Source organism: Giraffa tippelskirchi, chromosome 8 (assembly GCF_054371585.1).
Source record: "Giraffa tippelskirchi isolate mGirTip1 chromosome 8, T2T-mGirTip1v1.2.pri, whole genome shotgun sequence".
Classification (NCBI taxonomy): domain Eukaryota; kingdom Metazoa; phylum Chordata; class Mammalia; order Artiodactyla; family Giraffidae; genus Giraffa; species Giraffa tippelskirchi.
Genome location: NC_137282.1, coordinates 100,402,788 through 100,423,263, shown reverse-complemented (window position 1 = coordinate 100,423,263; position 20,476 = coordinate 100,402,788). Strand labels below are relative to the sequence as shown.

The 20,476-nt window shown below is 38.8% G+C and overlaps 1 protein-coding gene across 1 annotated transcript in view; it reads right to left on the bottom strand.

The window, feature by feature from the left end:
* Positions 1-20,476, bottom strand: part of NDUFAF2 (NADH:ubiquinone oxidoreductase complex assembly factor 2) — a 309,065-nt gene that overhangs the window by 102,810 nt on the left and 185,779 nt on the right. Inside the window, exon 8 of the transcript XR_014063525.1 lies at positions 18,550-18,672. The gene's annotated coding sequence lies outside the window, so the exon portion shown is untranslated. The remainder of the gene's footprint in view (positions 1-18,549; positions 18,673-20,476) is intronic.

Below are 20,476 nucleotides of genomic sequence, written 5' to 3'. Positions count from 1 at the left end.
GTTAATCAATAAGACATGATACAGAGTATGGTTATCATAAAATAATCATACCCTGGAGCATTTTGAGGCATGAGCCACTTGCCTCTAATCAGATTGGGTTGAGATTACCTCTGGATAACCACACTCATGGGAACTGTCTCATTTCTATTATGAGTACATTTTATAATAGGGAAAAATGTACATTCCTGTAGGGGGAAAATGAAGTTGGCAGCTTATACCTAGCAATCATTTCAGTTGAGCCGAGAAACTCCTCTTTTTGAAAGAAGTCAAACTATGCTTCGTCTATTCAAGCAATGTCAGAGAAAAGAGGCAGCTCACATGCCGTGTGGGTAACGCGATACAATGGAGACTGTATTTTACTTTGGCATTGCAAGCTCCAAATTATATGCAAACATTCAAAGAGGGCATTTGAAACTTGGTATGCATGTTTATAAATGGCACATTCTGAATCTGGAGTGGGCTTAGGTGTCTAGGTTACAATAACAGATGATCTCCAATGTAAAAATGGAACAAAGTCTTTTTTTAACTTCCTGCAGAGAAAGATGTTCAACTTTCTGCTTCAATTATAATCCCAGGCACACTGGAGATTCCGTTAAGAGTAATTTCTCTCTATTTCTCCTTATCCTGACCAGCCAAAAATTTTAATCAAATTACATATATTGGAAAGTTAAAGACAGAAAAGCCCAGTGAGCCATGAAATACACTTTACAACAGTGTGCACAGCACTTAACCTATTGGTTTAGAATGATGGAAAAAGCCATTTAAAATGTTAGATGAGCACACTGCAGAGATGATTATAAATTCTTAAAGCTGTAGGTTTTAATCCTATTTTTCTATGCATTGCATTTTTATCCAGGAATTTTTAATATGGAATAAATGATAAAAAAAGATGGTGAAAATACTTATGTGAATTGTTTGATGGTGGAAATATTTGTTACTAATAATTAAATTGAGATACAAGAAAGTTTGACAATATTACTGCTACATTAATGGAACCAGATGATGCTCTTTTGTTTGTCTCAAAATAAAAACAAAATTATTTCAGGTTGATCTTTTGAATGAAAGGAAAGAAGGTAGACACAATCTCAGGACGCCATAAAGAAAAACTGTCTCATTTATGGATTTGTGACATTAGAACTAAATTTAGCTTCTACTTGGCAACACTGCATGTGATTAATGATATGCCTTTTCAATTCTGGTTATTTCAAGAGCCGCAGAATATCTGTCTTTGACCCAAACAATTGCTCAATGCTTTCTACTATTTCATTTCCTCAGAATTGTACTTGATTTCTGAAAAACAGCTAGGGAAACTGGGCTCCTGGCTTGAAAGAAATAAGGGCTGGCCAAAAAGAAACCACATAAGGATTTTTACTCATCATTAGAAATTCAACTCACAGACCTAGATGAAAGAGTCAATTTTTAATTATTCAGAGAGCAGAAAGGCTCCCTACCTCAGATTTCCCCAAGTTGGTAGGTTACTCATGTTTTCTACTAAAAGTCTCATTTTGTCTTGCCCAGAAGAGGCCAAAAATAACCTAAATGCAAACTGTAGTGCTACCTCACACACCCCAGAATGAAAGACAGTTGAGGGCCTTGTAGGCAGAGTTAGACTGAAAAAGACCTGGCGAAGTTCTTTTTCTCATCTGGAAGCAGTGATTTCAGGCCCAGTCCTGCCTCCAACTGATGTGGGACTTCAGAGATGCCTGAACCAAATGAACACTCCTCTTTTACCCTTAAACATTGCCTGCACAATTAACTTCCTTCTGTCTCATCTCTGATATTACCACTGCTCAACAGTTTTCTCTAAGGTCACTGCATAGTCACGTGAGTGGCTTCACCAGTGTTCTCCCTGAGTGCTGCCCCATTCACCTCTACTAAACAAAGAGATTCCTTCCTGTCATTCATTACCCACATCTGGTTGGTCTACTTGGCTAGGTCCCTTTCCTTTCCTAAATAGTAAACATTTTCCCAAAACCAAGAGTGTCTTTGTCCCTTTGCTTTTCTCTCTGGGTAATGAATCCTTTCTCATAGCATCAACTGTGTCAAACCCACAGGCCCACTTTGACTCTTCACGCATAGCTAGCTTCTTATCTCCCACTAACATGCAAACCTGAAGGGACTGAACTGTAGAATTTCAAGTGATCCCCACCACCTGGTATCCACACCGTTTTGACATCCTCTCCCCTTCAGCACAAGTAGAGCCTTGTTACTTGCTTCTAGCCAACAGAATATGACAGAGGTGAAGAGACTCTGAAGCAGATGTAATTAAGGTTCTTAATCAGTTGACTTTGAGTTCATCAAAAAGGAAATTGTCCTATGTGGGCTTGACCTAAAAGAGTATGAAGGCTTTCCCTGAAAGCAGAAACGTGAAGCAAGACAGACACTAACCTGAAGACCTTGAACTGCTTAGGGAGAGGACAGCCTCTAGGAGCTAAGGGGCTCAGTTTTATAACTGCAAGAAACTGAAATCTACCAACAGTCTGAACAAGCTTGGAAGATGCTCCAAGCTCCACGTGGAAACATCAGCCCTGCTGACACCTTGACTGTAGCCTGCAGGACCCTGAACAGAGGACCCAATTGAGCTCTGCCCAGATCCTGGCCCACACAACCTATGTATTGTTTTAATCCACTAGGTTGTGATAATTTGTTTTACAATAATAGAATACTAACATATTTACCTTCCCAACTTTATTACTGTCCTCTCAGGCTCTGATCTCTAAGTCACCTGTGACTCTTTTCCTTCATCAGATACCAAGATTTGTCATTTATTCTTGACCAATATCTACTGAATTAAACTATATTCCTCTATTTTATTCAATTATTCAGCAAATATTTGCCAGACACTGTGTCCAGCTCTGGTTATGCAATGCTGAATAAGAGAAGCATGACTCCTACCTCTATGCAAAGTAAAGTTTAGTGGATAAAATGAACACTGAACATATAATTACAAGATGCTTTGAGAGAGTTCTGTGGGGGACTCTAACCTAGTCTGGATGGGGGAGGAGGCAGGAAGGACCCTACCACCTTACTATCTCAAGGCTGAATTACTGTGCCAGCCTCTACTCTGTGTCTCCTGCTCATTCCTCCAGGCAGTACACTCAGAGTGACTAGGTTTCCCTTCCTCAAAGATGCTTTAAACCTAGTGGCCTCTGTTTAAGGATTTCCAATGGCTTCCTATTACCTCATATATAGAATAAGCAAAATATTAATAAGGTTGTAGCAAACTCCCTGTGAGCTAATTCTAAATCAAATTCTCTTTTTTTCACTACTGCTACTTCTTTGTTATTGTTTAAAAATTATCTAATTATGAGTTTGGAGCTTACAAATGTTGCAGATAAATCAGCTATAGTCCCCAGAGGAAAACACATTGCCTATTTTTTATCTACATGTTTGAAACTGATCAAAGATCAATATTTGGTTAATACATCTCGTCTCACAAGCCTGGGACTATAAAATGAGGGTCACATTTACATTTACACCTAGTTTACAGGAAACCTGAGACCTCCACCTGCCAAAGAGAAATATAATAGCAATGTTGATGGTCCTGGTGCTCCTCTCAGTTCCCTTTTACTGACATGCACCCACTGCTATGGTTTGGATTTTAACAAGGTACAGTTTCCCTTTGCTTCAAAGAATTGTCCTCAGAAGCCTCTTCATTTGGAAGTCTGTTCCAACCCTCTGCATTTGTTCCAACCCAAACTTCGGTCAATCACTGGCTGATGCATGTGAGCGTGCTAAGTCACTTCAGTCATGTCTGACTCTTTGCGACTCCATGGACTATAGCCCTCCAGGCTCCTCTGTCCATGGGATTCTCCAGGTAAGAATACTGGAGTGGGTAGCCATTCCCTTCTCCAGGGTATCTTCCCAACTCAGGGCTCAAACCCATGTCTCTTGCATCTCCTGCATTGGACGCAGATTCTTTACCACTGAGCCACCTGGGAAGTCATGACTGGCTGATACATATTCTCCAAAAGACCAGTTATGAGAGGCAATCTACCCCTCCCCTCCAAGGCTTTTGTGTGAAATCTGGTTGAAGGGAACTTCCAGCTGAGACATCATTCTTGGGTTGCAGGCATCCCCTCCCTGTGGTGCTTCCTTCATGCCCTTCACCTGAGAACAGTCCTCAAATCAAACACTTGAATAAGAATTCCCACCTCAGGCTCTGCTTTCACGGAAGGTACTCCCAAACAATAAACTTCCTCAAAGTGTCCCTCATTTGTTTCCATGAGTCACCAAAGGAAGCTTCCTCTGTGTCTACTGGCCAGTCTGATCCCTTCTGTTCCAATCTGCAACTTCAGGCAGCGTCCACCACCTTTCCCCTCCTATTCAGGTGTCCCCACCACTGCCAGGAAGCTGCTTGAATAAACCCCACTGTGGTCTCTGCTGAAGGCTCTCATTCTGAGAATAGCAATGTCCATGACAAGGATGCTATTTCTGGATATTCCTTAAACTGCCATTCTTCAAGATTCCACAGCAGACCTGACTTTCATGCTAGTTGGTAGAATAGCTTCCACCCTACTTTCAAGATACTGGATACTTTCTGGATGTAGGCCCCACAACAGCTCTGCTTATGCCCCAAGTTTTAGGAGGTCTGGTTTCGGATCATTATTTATCTCATCCTGAGGGATCAAACCCATTTCTAGGAGCAGGAGGCAAAGCTGAAACTGTCCCTTGAAAATCTGTTTGTAGCGCATGTCTCCACCAAACACGTCCCTTCTGTTTCAGCTAAAAACACAAAGCCCTGTGATGTGCATGAGTGTAGGGGGAGAGAGTATTGTCTACACGATCATCATCTGGCTTCTAGTTCCAAAACCTTTTTAAATTTCGTTTTTATTTTAAGCCTGTGTATCAAGGAAACCTCCTTCCTGAAACTATTTTGGATAGAGAACTTACATACAGAACAGATACAACTTGTTTTCAAGAAATCTTTCTTTCGTAAAAGTTATTAAAATGTGCTTAAATACACATAGAAGAAACTTTCAAAGTACAATTCATCTAGCTTTTACAAAGTTTGGTTTTAAATAATGAAATTTGAATTGTTTTTCACTTCTCTTTCATAAAGATTTAACATTTCTAATGATATTTCCTAATATTTGATTATAAACATTTTCAAGCATGTAGCAAAGGGCTTTCCTGGTGGCTCAGTGGTAAAGAACCCTCCTGCCAATGCAGGAGATGCAAGTTCAATACCTGGGTCGGGAAGATCCCCTGGAGAAAGAAATGGCAATTCACTCCCAGTATTCTTGCCTGGGAAATCCCATGGACAGGGGAGCCTGGCAGGCTACAGTCCATAGATCACAAAAGAATTGGACATAACTTAACTACTAAACAACATGCATCATCTAGATGCTACCACCAACATTTTTCTATACTTGCTAAAGCATGTATCAGTACGTCTATCTATTCCTCTATTCACCCATCCATCAATCTATGGTAGCATTTTAATAATTTTTAAAAGACATTTTATACTTTCATTTAAACAAGAAAATCTAAGTGAAAATAAATTCTACGGGCTATCATCTCTTCAACAATAAAAATATTATAAGAATATGTAGTTGACAGAGTGGCCTGGCAAAGGAATCTTAAGTAATCTTTAAAAACACTAGTTCTAGACGAAGATTGTTTTAAAGCCATAAGTAAATCAGTCATAAAATAAATCTCATGGAAAGTTGAGAAGAATGTCAGGTAAAGTTTTAAGTAATAATTCTCTAAAGCCCTGATCTGTTCAGTTGTCAGTATGGGAAGCTATTTTTATTTAATCAGTAATAGATGTGCCTATTCATTAACACTTGTATATGAAGTCAGAAACTGAGCTTCATTTATACAATATTAATGTGCTAAATGGAACCATATATTTCCACACAGTGATTTACAAAGATTCAATCACTCCTCTAACATTTACATTTATGTGATCTAATCACTGAAAAGTGTTAAATTAGGAGCAATATATTCCATTCTGTGATGTCATTTTGATAGGACTCCAAGAAAAGACATACGAAATTTGGTTTAGTAGAAAGCAGACATGCATTTTGTTTCACTCATGTAAAAGTAAAATTTTATCATGTTGGTATATCCAAAATAGTTTTTATATTTTATTTTTTGACATGTGGGATTTTAGTTCCCTGACTAGGAATCAAACCCATGTGCCCTTCAATGCAAGGAAGCACAGATTCCCAACCACTGGACTGCCAGCTAATTCTCTAAAATAAATTTATCATTTTAAATAGAATAATCAGACAATTGACTCAAAGAGAATTGGCTTAATTATTTATTGCCTAAAATGACTAATTCCTTAAGAATGCCATAAGATAGAGTGGTGTGAAAACCAAATTGCTACATAAAAACAGAGCAAGTGGACAGCAAAACTCAAAATCCATGGACTACATTTAAACCAGACTTGGTGGCAAGGTATCTCCATGAACCTGAAGATAAAAGTGGGATCCAAACCAATATAAACCACAAAATCTGCCTAATATCAGGATCTATGCAAGGGGAAGCACAGAAAAGCTATAGGGTATCTACCAGATATGAGAACAGGAGATCTCCAAATTGCCTATTAGAATTCACTGAAAGCATAGCAGGCCAATCAGAAGAAAGCAGCTGAAACTGGCAGGACTTTACCTACTGCCACAGTGGGTGAGTGTGAGGTGTATAATAGTATCTGAAGGTGCTATTAGAGTCTATGAACTTTTGAAAATGATCATCCAGGGTTGCCTTCCAGGTTAGGACCCCACACTGTAGCAAAATGGCTGACAGAAGAATCTAACTTGAGAAGAATGTGGACAATAGAGACCATGCAAAGAGACTGTCCAGATGAAAGCAAGAGAGGGAAACAAAACCAGGAAATTTAAGAATACAAGCTGTCGTATTTTAATACTTTATGAAAACAAGAGGGCATTCTTTGAAATTAGGAAAGCTACATGAACCAAGCCTCCTTCTAAAAGTTAAGGAAAACTGACATAAAAATAAGCAATATAAACATACCAAACTCAAATACCATATTATTATTTTTTAAAACAAAATAAGGAGTGGATAGTTATTTGGTAAGTGTGGTGCTGGGAGGCTTATGACTCCCTTAAACCTTCTCATCTCTAAAGGTGACTCCAGTCTCTGCTGTAATGACAAGTCCCACAAGAGCTTCAGTGACTTCACACAGGTGCAATCAGACATTGCCTGCCTCAGATGGAAACCAGCTACCTCCCCCTTCCTGCCCTGGGGAGCCTCTCTGATGTGTGGGGTGGGGTCCTCAGGAAATTTCTTGTCGCTTCTGCATGAACTGACACTTGTGATGTCACACCACTGAGCTGTGGTGGATGAGATCCGATGGATACATGCTTCCCCTTTTAACCCCCAGGTGGATAGTTTGAAGTATATTTTACAAGGCTTTTCAGGGTCTTATAAATGAGGATCTTATGAATCAAGCACAGTTGGTTACAGCAGTCACCTATAGGCATGTCCCACTCCATAACACAAGCTCGTGTTGGTTTTCTTTCCTTTTTCTATGATCTCTCACTTTAGCTCCCTGGAAACTTCCCCAAATAAATCATCTACTAACAAGCCTTTGTCTCAGGTTCCGCTTTTGGGAGAATCAGTATTTTAAGGAGACAGGACTCAACTGCGTTGAATGTTGCTGAGAGGTTAAGGATACACAGAATGTGACTAGATGGAATTCCTGGGTACCCTGACAAGAGCAGCTTTAGTGGAGTGATGGAGCAGAAGCTTGATTGAGGGGGCCAGAAAGAATAGATGTGGAAATGGACACAGTGAATTTCATGGGTCCAATTCTGTGAACCCTTGACCTCTCAGTAGCATTCAGTACCATTGACTACTCTCTCCTTTTTGAAATATATGACATTTGCCACTGACGGGAGAGAAGAGAAACAAAACAGTGGCTAAAGTTGTTTGTAGGGTTAAGGAAAGTCTTTTTAAAGCAAGCAGTCAGTAGACCATGGAGATGATGAGACTGTTGAGCAGAGAGGGGAAAACTCATGCGAAAAAAGAGAGGAGGGAATATCAAGAATGAGAAGGGTAGGGTCTTAAGCCCAGGTGTTAGAGCTGGCCTTCCAGTCAAAGAGGTGGGGGGAAGGCAGAGCACAGATGGGTATGGAGGTGGGTCAGTTTAGATGGTGGAGAAATAAAGGGATTCATGTTGATTGCTTCTACTTTCTCAATGAACAATATTACGAAGTCAAAAACTGAAGGTGAGAAGCAGAGGGTATAGCAAGTTTGAGAAAAGAAGAGGAGAAAAATAATTTTGGAAACAAAGAACACAAACATTTTATGCAAGTGATTGCTGACCTGGACTGAGTGTCCATCTATTTATTTCACTGAAGAAACTGCTAACTCATCTCTATCCTATTTTGGAGGCAGTGGGCTTTTGAAGCCCCAAGGTTACACTTGGGTACTGTTAATTCCTAAAAAAATCTTTGTTACCAATATCATGGAGTTGGAAAAAAGATTACAAGGAAGAAGAACAACATAGAGATTTAACCTCTCAAATCAAAGTTGATGTGGTAGTGAAGGCCAACTGAAGAATGACTGCTCAAAGGAGCATGGTCCAAGGGGGGATATTTAATTTGGATTACACAATGGCTCAATGTGGTCAAGGTCAATCAAAAAAAAACCCAACTGCAAATACACAGGTGATTTTTTTCAGAATATATATTTTCTTTCAAACAATGCATTAAACAGAATGATACCTTTTCCCCCTTAGAAAAACTAAAGTTATATGAATTTATTACAGAGGTGGTGGTGAGACTTATGAAATAACTATAGGCTTCCCAAACCATGAGCCTAAATACAGATGTTAATAAGTTCCACACTGAACACTGACATCATTGTTTCCCTAGTTACCCAATGTGGAGGCAGAAATGAATAAGCTAGATATCTAATAGGGTGGGAGTGTTAGAACTTTTTATGGCCATGAGGTTGGTAAGCCTTGTAACTCAAAATGTGGTCACTGAAAATGTGTAACCAAAAAATGTCATGGGGCCTGTCAACTCACTGCTTATGGCATTGGCAAAATATGTTCTATATTCATGTACTTGGGTGGAAGCTAAATATAGCTAGTTCATTGACTATACCTAAAATCCTGAATTAGGATTTTGTGGATATGTCAACACAAAAACATGCACATATTTTGTATTTTACACAGAGCCAGTAGATAACAAGTATGTAGTAAATATCACATGATTTTAAAATATGTGTTTATTTATATAATAAACATGGTTCATTCCTTTTAGTTAAATGATACCTGCCTACACAGACACTCTGAAAAGCTGAAACAATCCTATTCCTATCTTAATATGAAACTCAACTTTACTTTTCCTGTGTGCTTACTTTAACATGTAACAATCAAATAGTCTTTTTTAAAAAATATGATTGTCTTTGATAATCATCTTAATTACTTTTAGAAGCAACTCTAATAGGTAAACTAAAATGATTATTTCCATTTTTGAGTTGGCAAAATTAAACTATGAAAGTGAAAGTATTATTTGCCCAGTCATGTCTGACCCTTTGCGATGCCCTGGACTGTAGCCTGCCAGGCTCCCCTATCCATGGGATTCTCCAGGCAAGAATACTAGAGTGGGTTGCTATGCCCTGCTCCAGTGTATCTCCTCAACCCAGGGATCGAACTCACATCTGTTACATCTCCTGCATTGGCAGGTAGGTTCTTTATCACTAGTGCCATCTGGGAAACCGCATACTTCTTTGTATCCCCTGCCTGTTTTGTGTCGGGTTGTTTGTGGTCTTACTATTGATTTTTGGAACTTTATATTATATTCTTGATATAATTAGACATTTATGTATATTGTGAATATTTCCTCAAGATTCTTCTCTCTTCACCAGTACTTGATGAGTACAAGTTCTGTTTTTCAAAAATTTTATTTATTTGCTTGTTTATTTTTGGCTGCACTGGGTCTTCATTGCTGTGCCAGGCCTTTCTCCAGTTGTGGTGAAAGGGGGCTACTCTTCATTGTGGTGCGTGGGCTTCTCATTGAAGTGGCTTCTCTTGCTGCAGAGGACAGGCCCTAGAGCGTGCAGGCTTCAGTAGCTGCAATGGGTGGGTTCTAAAGCACAGGCTTCGTAGTTGTGCCTTATGGGCCCAGCTGCCCCTCAGCATGTGGGATCTTCCCAGACCGAAGATCAAACCGGTATCCCTTGCATTGCAAGGCAGACTCTTAACCACTAGACCACCAGAGTAGCCCGAGTACAAGCTGTTAATTCTTAATTCTAATAAGCCCTGCACAACTTTTTAGTTTTCTCTGAAATTAACATTGGTCTTCTTGTAGATTTACTTACTCCTCTATGGACTTGTGCTGCTGCTGCTGCTGCTAAGTTGCTTCAGTCGTGTCCGACTGTGTGCGACCCCACAGACGGCAGCCCACCAGGCTCTGCCATCCCTGGGGCTCTCCAGGCAAAAACACTGGAGTGGGTTGCCAGTTCCTTCTCCAGCGCATGAAAATGAAAGGTGAAAGTGAAGTCGCTCAGTCGTGTCCGACTCTTCGCGACCCCACGGACTGCAGCCTACCAGGCTCCTCCGTCCCTGGGATTCTCCAGGCAAGAGTGCTGGAGTGGGTGCCATCGCCTTCTCTGATAGACTTGTGCTAATTTAATCCAAATCCTTCCCAAAGTGTGCAAGTTTCCACTTGAGATATTCAAATTAAGATATTTTATCAATTTCACCCTCCTGGAGAAATGCTTCCGGGAACCTTGTGACCTGTTCCATCCTGGACGTGTTGTTGCTTTCCAGGCACAGAGGTCACCTGGAGACCTCCATTTAACCCATTCTAGAGACTTTGTTCCTTTGTTTCTTGGATCAAGGTCTTACTCTTTCTTACTTCACTTCCTTATTCTGGTGGAATACATCCTCCTGTACCTACCTGAGAAAAGGTACAAGAGAGGCAGATTTTTAGAGATCTTCATTCTGCCCTCACACTTTTAGACGGAAATAAAATCGAAGCTGGAAATCATTTTTCTTCAGAAGTTTGAAGACATTGTTTCATTGTCTTACAGCTTCTGCTGTTACATTTTAAGCATTTGGTGCCATTCTGATTCTTGATTCTGGTATAAAAACTTCAGTCCTCTGGAGATTGTAGGACTTTTTTCCACTAGTGCCTTGAAATGCCATAATATGGTATGGTATGGGTCTATTTTAGACCACCAGGCTGGGCAAACACACCTGTTAATTCTGAGAAATTTTCTTGAATTACTTTTTATAATTCCTCTCCTTTTATTTTCTCTCTTTCCTCTTTCTAGAACTCCTGTTATTTAGGTATTGAATCTCCTAGAGTGGTTTTCTAATTTTCTTCCCTCTTCTCTCTTCGTTTCTCTTTGTTTTTTTATTTTACTTTCTGGAATACATCCTAAATTCTACCTTCTTTATTAATCTACTTTATCTATACCCCTTCAGAATATCTGCTATCATAATTATAATTTCAAAAAGCTTCTTTGTTCTCTGAATTTTTAAAAAATATATCACCTTGTTCTTCATTTGTGAATGTAACAACTTCTCTTATTTTCTGAACACCTTGGTCATACAGGCTTTCCTTGTCCTCCTGACATTCCCTGGTTGTTTTCTCAAACCAAAAGTCATCTACCTGAAAGTGTTGGTGTATGAACTTGTAGCTTGCTGACTGTAGTCTTCATAGGGTGATCTAGCTGGGCCTCTTCCTTGGGAGAGTCCTCATGTCAAGATCTTAGCTCTACTCCTTGGGGACATCCCAATATCAGAATCTCAGTCCTTTTCTCTCCTTCAGAGAAGATTTCTATTTTCTGCCGGTTGTTTATTGGTTGACAGCCAGCAGTCTGGGAGCTGAGAAGGTCAGGGGCAGTTTTTGTATAAAGTGGGAAAGGAATAAAAGAACAATTGCTTCATTAACACACTGTCAGAGAAGACTTAACTCCATCTTCACCCTGCCTTCCAGAGATACTTGGGTCTGGGGGCATTTTGCAATGTAAATTGAGTTTCTGTGCAGCTTTCCCTGCTGCAGTTTAGGATTGCTTTCTCTAGTCTGCTAAGTTGGGACCTAGGTACTTTTCAGCCTCCAAAATTTTGAGGCTGCTGTCTTCCTTCCTGTTCTCACTTTTATTATAGGTTTGTGCCTTTAAGTAGAAACTCTACTTAACGCTTTTGAAAGGATTGTCAGGCCAATTCAAAAAGCACATACTGAGCACCTATCAGGTGCCAGGTTCACGATCCAGGGCTTTGGGCTGTTATTAAATTCTAAACTGGAATGAGAGATGCTTCTCAAGTCTTTATTGTTCTCCTTGCAACCACTGGGCTACTGCCTCCAGCTCTGAGGTATTTTGTTTATTCTCTTATCTCTGGGGTACTATTAACTCTTTTCCTCATCTTCTATCAACTGGAAATATTTTTTTCTCATTTTAAATTTCCTTTTAGATTTAAGTACCTAACCTATTTCCCAGTCTACATACAAATGTCTCCTTTATTAATCTGAAATAAATAAAGAGGATTTTTAAACTCTTTCTTGTATGAAAAATTACTTTCAGTTTGTGTTCAAGTTAAAAGTGGAGCATCCTCCCTACTTCCATCAAACAGTGCCATGACGCTTCCTATGTCGGAGACCTGGCAATAGTGGTTCAGGACTCTTATAATTAATCAGTATACATCAAAATGGTTATTATTTACTAATGCCCACTATGTATTAGAAATTTTCATATATTTGGGGCAATATTGGATTAGGGAGGTACAGTGTGTGAATCCCAACTTCACCAGTTGTTAGTGATATGCTTTGGATGAATTACTATTTTGTGCTTCGTTCCTTCTTCTGTAAAATGAGGAATATGATGGCATCAACCTCAAGTGACAATTTTCTCTTCTCTAAAATGATCACAATAGTATCTCCTTCTGAAGACCATTTTGAAGATTAGATGACAATGTATATCAAGTCCTTAGCAGAGCACCTGGTACATAGGAGGCATCATGTGCTGTTAACATTATTGTTTTATTATAATTATTTCCATCTTCATCCCCTCTAAGAGATTAGGAAATCTAAAAGATTAAAAGAAGTTCACTTAATTTGTCCGTAGTTACAGTTAGTTAACATCGAATCTGGAATATAATCTCTAGCAATCCTGACAATACTATTACCTTTTTCAGAGTGTCAATATAGCATATGTCCATTTTAAAATGTAGTTCTTTTTAGCCTTATTAAGTATTTACTAATCACCAATTATGAACTAGATAGTATGGACTTTAAATGGAACTATTTCTCAAATGGTTGAGAAGAGAAAGTGGGGAGATGTCCTTGCAATGAGGCAGTTTGGGACAGGGTGTCGAAGCCTGGGTGGGGTGACGAGGGCTTCCAAGCAGTAGAACAGCCCTGGTGTGGGGTCTTGGAGCTCAGGTGGGGTGTGGAGGGCTTCCATGTAAAGTGGGGCCTGGGGGGAGGAGCTAGTAGCTGCTGCCTTTGGTGGGGGTGTCAGTCCCAGTGGGATGAAGAGGGCATTTGTTTGTGGAAGGGAGCAGCACAGGCAAAGGGAGAGTGGTTATATAAAGGGGAGCTAATCAAAGAAGTAAATTATTAAAGATAACGGGAGACAGATTTCTCATTGTCAGAAAAGGGAGTTACATAGATGGAAAAGATGAAAACTAAAGTCAGCTCTGCGGTTTTAGACTGGAATTGAGGGGCGTGGTGTGCACTACATGTCTGTTAAAGAAATAATAGTTTATAAACTTCCCACAAAGAAAATTCCAAATCCAGAGGGCTTCAGGGTAAATTCTCCTAAACATCTAATGATAAAATAGTAGCAATTCTATTCAGACTCCTCCAAAAATTAGAAAAGGAAGAAATACTTCCCGATTCATTCTATGAGGCCAACATTACAATGAAACCAAAAATCAGACAAAGGTATTACAACAGGAGAAAACTACAAACTGATATACTTCATATCCTTTAATTTTAGCAAATTAAATCTCACAATATAGTAAAGGATAGTACACTGTAACCCAGTGGGCTTTAATCCCAGGAATGCAAGGTTGTTTTAACATTAGGAAATCAATCAATGGAATTCATCATGTTAATAAACTAAAAAAGAAAAACACAGTCATCTCAAGAGATACAGGAAAAAGCGTTTAACAAAATCCAACTGAAATTCTGCTACCATCCTGTCAAGAGAAGCCTCTGTTGAGAATCACGGTTTTAGATGTAGTAACATATAGACAACTATCTGTTCTGTTCTTGAGGATATGTAAAAGTTGGACTCCATAGCCATTCTTGTTACAGGATGCTGGCATAAGTTCTAACTTTAATTATCTCTTATAATTCTAACTTTAATTATCTCTCACCTAAATACATTATGCTATAATCTAACTCAGTGTTCCTCAAACTCTGTTTCATCATTTGAAAGATAAGGTTCTTCCTGTACTGTCAAGATGCACGTTAACATATTAAAAGTTCTAACTCTAGGGAAGAAATTGTATCCATTCTTTTTCTGTCATATGTATTTCAATCATTGCTATTTGATGTATTAGGGTGAATTATTCTATATTTGCTGCTAAAAGCATTTTATTTTGACCCACCTGTTTATTATTGCTTATATATATTATATAATATCTATAGGAGCTCAGAAAATAGCCCAGTTAGAGCAGTCTGGCACAACTTCAAGGAAGAGCAGATGTTCTTGACCCTAGCTTGCTGCCAGCACAGTTTTCTGTAAGCACCAGTTTTATCACAGCTCTCTGCTCGTATACCTTCTTCCACGTGCCAACTCTATACCACCACCATGGAAACTGGTATTTTTATTTTCTAGTTTTCCAATTCTTGGCTCTTAACATCTTTTAAGTTCATAAAAGAATATAAAATGTTTAACCCAGATTAATAAAAGCAGTAAGTTGCCAGAAAATATTTAAAAACTATAGATGATATCAGTCAAAAAGATACTTTCACTTGACTGGTAGGAGCACTTTAAAAGGGCTTCTCTAAATACCAAAAGAAAGTCATGCAGTAAAAATGAAATTTCTACTGGTGGTTGCTAACTGCTCTAGTCTGAATGTTTGTGTTCCCCTCAAATTCCTATTATGAAATCCTAATTCCTAAGGTGATGGCATTAGCAGGTGGGGCTTTTGAGAGGTTTAGGTCATGAGAGCCTCACGAATAGAATTAGTACCTTTATAAAAAAGACCCACCTTTTCATGTGAAGTTATAGAAAAAAGAAAGCTACGAACCAGGAAGTGGGCTCTCACCAGACCTCAAATCTGCCGACAACTTGATCTTAGACTATAAGCTACACAGTTTATGGTATTTTGTTATCGAAGCCTGAACAGACTAAAATACTAACGCAGTGTTTCTTTCCATAAGCATAGAAAACACATTAAAGGGAGTTGTGTCCTCCGAGAGGTGAATCTATAGAGAAGATGGGCATCAAGTCATAAATCCATCACAGAAATATAAAAAGGGAAACCCAGCTGAACATTTTCCTTTTGTGTGTCCAGAGGGCTCCTGACTTATTCTTTGTGCAAAGAACTGCACATCTTGGAAGCAAATAGTTTAAATAAGGTAGCAATATATTTAAGAGCACTTTTTGAAAGTTACAGTCCCCAAGGTAGACACACCATAAGAATCTTTTCATTGCAAAAAAAGAATTCAAACACATTTGCTATAACAGAAGGCAAAATGAATTGTGGTGTGGCTAGTATGTTGCCACAAGAAACAGTCATTTTCTCCTAGCCCAACAGTGGATAAGTACCTTTTCATTAAATATTTTAATTAATTATTTTATTTTTGGCCATGGTGCACAGCATACAGGATCTAGTTCCTAACGCATTGGAAACATGAAGTCTTAACCACTGGAATGCCAGGGAAGTCCCTAATTTTTCAATTAAAATGCCTTTTCCTCAATACTTGAAATAGTTCTTGGTTGAGTTGTAAAGTGTTCATGTTGATAGCATTAGGCCAATGGTCATTTCGCCCAAACAGGAACAAGACTTCAGCTAATCCAGAATAGTGTGACAAATAGCATTTTGTTTCTTCCACTGAAGCTTCAGAATGAAGCCATAAAAAACAGGAAGATACTGAAATCAATTTACTGTGATCTAGCCTTAGCTAGCAAAATCAGTTAAGGTCTAAAATATATGCTTTGAAGCACAGGTCTATCAAAAGTGGTAAAGTTAGTGTACTGCCCATTTTGTCTATTGTTTAAAAGGCAAACGAAAGGATCAAGTTGTAATTTTAAAATGCTTTATAATTGTCTGCACTTAGGACATATATGATTTTGGTAAGAAAAAGTATGGAGAAAAAAGATTGACTAATCCACTCTATTATTCTATATTTTTCAGGAAAGAGGCTTTCAAAATAGAAAATCTTCAGTTAAACTAATCCACTGTTCTCCTCTTTTATGGGCCTGCCCCTTGGAAATTATAACTATTTGCACAAATAATTTTACTCTACGGTATATTTATTCAGGCAATGCATAGTTAGTAGGGACTTAACATCTTTCTAGCATTGCCATGATCTATGAAGAACATAAAAGAAATGTGAGATACATTTAAGGACATTTCATCCTATTAATTTTACATTTCTAGAAATATTGTCACCCTGCTTATTTAACTTCTATGCAGAGTACATCATGTGAAATGCCAGGCTGGATGAATCATAAGGTGGAATTAAGAATGCTAGGAGAAATATCAACCTCAGATATGCAGATGATACCACTCTAATGGTAGAAAGTGAAGAGGAACTAAAGAGCCTCTTGATGAAGTTTAAAGAGGAAAGTGAATAAAGCTGGCTTAAAACTCAACATTCAAAAAACTAAGATCATAGCATCCAATCCCATCACTTCATGACAAATAGAAGGGGAAAGAGTGGAAACAGTGACAGAGTTTATTTTGGGGGGTTCCAAAATCACTGTGGATGGTGACTGCAGCCAGAAATGAAAAGACTCCTGTTCCTTAGAAGAAAAGCTATGACAAACCTAAATAGTATGTAATAACACAAAGACATCACTTTGCCAACAAAGGTTTGTATAGTCAAAGCTATGGTTTTTCCAGTAGTCATGTATGCATGTGAGAATTGGACCATAAAGAAGGCTGAATGCCAAAGAATTGATGCTTTTGAACTGTGATGTTGGAGAAGACTCTTGAGAGTCCCTTGGACTGCAAGGAGAGCCAACCAGTCAATCCTAAGGGAAATCAATCCTGAATATTCATTGGAAGAACTGTTGGTGAAGCTGAAGCTCCAGTACTTTGACCACCAGATGCAAAGAGACAACTCACTAGAAAAGACTCTGATGCTGGGAAAGATTGAAGGCAAGAGGAGAAAGGAGTAGCAGAGGATGAAATGGTTAGATAGCATCACTGCCTCAGTGGACATGAATTTGAGCAAACTCTGGGAGATAGTGGAGGACCTAGGAGCCTGGCGTGCTGCAGTCCATGGGGTTGAAAAGAGTTGGACACACCTTAGCAACTAAACAACAACAACAAAAGAAATAATACCAGAGATAACTTAAAAAGTAAAACATTTTATTTTGTTGATGAAACATACTTGCAAACATGAATCTTAAATGGAGTATCTAGGATTATTCCTTTGCTTTTTATTCACCTGATAGAAATGGCCTTCTCTGCGTCCAGATAGCACCCACCACCTTAGAATAACCAAAAGAACAGTTGTTTTCCTTCATTAGATTACTGGCTCACTACATTTTGTTTAGAAAAAGATAGTTTCACTGTCCACTGTCATGTTTTCATCTGTATTGACTAGGACTGTGTCCAGTAGAAGTGCATGCCTTGTGCACAAAGGCATAGCATGAGAATAGTCATGGCAACATGACTGAGGAGGGACAAACTGTAATCAACCCAGATGTCCAACACAGCAGAATAGATCAATGAATTGTGGTACACTTTTACAAAAGAATACTACAAAACAATAAAAATCAACAAACTGCAGCTACACTCAACAACATGGATGACAAATGGAAGAAGCAAGACTAAAGAATACATCAAGTTCCCAAACACACAACACTGAACTATATGGATATATCTGGTGCATATGGACACGCACACCAAAGTAGCAAGACTATAAAGAAAGCAAGGAAGGAAATGGTTACATAAAAAGTAAAGCTAGAGCTTATTCAGGGAAGAGTATAGGAGAAGGTTCTGATTAGAAAGAAAGTCTAATTCTTATCTTCCTCCTCTCCTCTTTTTCCTCCTTCTTCTTCACCATGGGCAGCAGTTACAAGGGGTGTTACTCTTAGAACCATTCATAAACTCTACATGTCACATTATCACTTTTTATGTGTATATTATACTTCAGAGCAAAACACATCTAAAAAACCCACAGGTTATTATACTAAATATTAAACACATACATATGTGTATATAATACATACACTAAACTCTATTGGTTTCAAGGGGACATAAAGAAGAGAGATTCTGTATTAGACTTCTCCTATCACCTCCCTCCCTCCAGCCTCTGCTGAGCACAAAAGAATACAGACATACTTAAAAAATGAAAGAGGTAAGGGCTTAAGACTACACCAAAATATACCATTCCCCATCATGAATGTTATCTGAAAGTTTGAAAGACTTACGTGGACTTCCCTGCTTGCTCAGCGGTAAAGGATCAGCCTGCCAACGCAGGAGACATAGGTTTGGTTTCTGGTCAGAAAGATCCCCTGGAGACGGAAATGGCATATCTACTCCAGTATTCTTGCCTGGAAAATCCAATGGACAGAGGATCCTGGTGGGCTACCGTCCATGGGGTCACAAAGAGTTGGACACGACTTATTAACTAAACAACAATGTGGCTTTTTGCCTCATGGTGGAATTGCAGACTGTCCTTTGTCTATTGATACAACTTACTGATATTACTATGCAGAAGCAGCACTTGAGAAAAAGGAGCATCTTCCTGTCCTTACAGCTGGGACACAGAGAACCTGTATTTTAATGGCCTGCCCCTAAGTTTCCCACTTCTACCAGCAATGTTGATTCTAATCTTAGAAAAACTCTGCTTCTTTGAAGGAGGAAACAAAAACACACAAAAACCCTGAGCTAACCCAGTCATGTCCACCTATAAAATGAGTTTTCTAACTTAAGTCTTCATCAAACTATTTTTCTCCATACTCCTGAATTAATTGGGTGCTAGGTAACTGTTAACTTTTCAGCTGCCCTGGATGAAACCTATAACAATACCTAAATATTGGTGACACTATATCCTCAAAGCCTCTTTCAGCAATGATCCCAATACAAACCTTGGTTAGGAGTGACAATATCAAACTTTAACATGTCATGCAAGAAAGAAACTGGGATGACCAAGTGCCCAGCTCTGTCTTCCAGGATACACTTTCTAAAAGGAGCACAGAAAAATCTGCACAGCAGCTTTGTTCTCCCCTCTGTGATCATTATTATTGCATAGCTCCTGGGTAGGCCCAAACCAATTTTACATTTAAGAATACCTGAATATGATCTGTGCTCTCATAAGTTAGATTTCACTTTTCAAAATCAATACTAAGTCATAATATCTTGGTGGAAACAATGTAGAGGGCAAAACAATTCACTCTTGATCTTCCAAAGATTTATATCCATAGCACAGCTCGCTTCAAGCAAACCTTGATCCAAAGTTTGGTAAAATAACCAACAATTCTGCTCAAGTCACATGTGGTCAACACTATTTAATATAACGTTCAGGATGAAGGCATTAAAGGCAAGACAATTATTTGCCTCTCTTTAGCCTGGCAAATATAAACACTGAATGGAAACAGGCATTTCTTTTTAGGCTTGTGCTTTATTTCATCCTGAGTTAATACTTCCTTTTTTTTTTTTTTTTTAATAAGGAGACTAGGAATGCAGTTCAGACAGTAAAGAAGATGCCTGCAATGCAGGAGACTTTGGTTCAATCCCTGGGTCGGGAGGATCCCCTAAAGAAGGGAATGGCTGCCCACTCCAGTATTCTTGCCTGGAGAATTCCATGGACAGAGAAGCCTGGTGGGCTATACAGTCCATGGGGTCAAAAAGAGTCAGACACAACAGTAACTAACACACAGTAGGGATGCATTCTGCAAGAGGTAAAGGAAAAAGATAGAGCTATAAGACAATCTTATAATGAAGTTGAAGTATTCTACCTAAGTTATATCTACATTACACAGCTCATTACTTGGCTCAAAAATGCTACATGTCAAAAGATATTTCCCCAAATAGAACTATACATTTACAATAAGAACAAAATTTAAGAGGTTTCCTTGATGACCCAGATGGTAAAGGACCTGCCTCCAATGCAGGAGACCAGGGTCAGGAGGATCCACTGGAGAAGGGAATGGCTACCCACTCCAGTATTCTTACCTGGGGAATTCCACTAATAGAGAAGCATCGTGCATTACAGTCCATGGGGTTGCAAAGAGTTGAACACAACCGAGCAACTAACACTTTCACTTTCACTTTTTTCCCTCACTTACAATGAAATTTAAAAACTGACATACTGACATACAGTATATAATTTCTTTTAGGGGCAGAAAAAAATCT